Genomic DNA, 306 nt, shown 5'->3' with positions numbered 1-306 from the left:
GGCACCCATCCCCGCCGGTGCCGTCATCTCTCTCTCTTTCTCTCCATGTGCCCTCTCTTTCTCTTTTCTTCCTTCCTTTCTTTCTTGCTTTCTAACCGTGGGTAAAGGGGGTGAGGGGGTGAGGGGGTAATGGTGAGTGAGGGATAGGGTTGTGAGGGTTAGTGTGTGTTTTCAATTTTAGGGTTAAGGTTGATAATTTTAATCAAATTAGGGTATAGAGTATTAATTTAAGATTTAATTTAATCTTTTAAAAATTATTTTAAAAATATTATATAATTATCAATTTGCTAACTGATTTTCAATTAA

The sequence above is a fragment of the Arachis duranensis genome, chromosome 6 (assembly GCF_000817695.3).
Source record: "Arachis duranensis cultivar V14167 chromosome 6, aradu.V14167.gnm2.J7QH, whole genome shotgun sequence".
NCBI classification, from domain to species: Eukaryota; Viridiplantae; Streptophyta; class Magnoliopsida; order Fabales; family Fabaceae; genus Arachis; species Arachis duranensis.
This window is presented reverse-complemented; position numbering follows the sequence as displayed.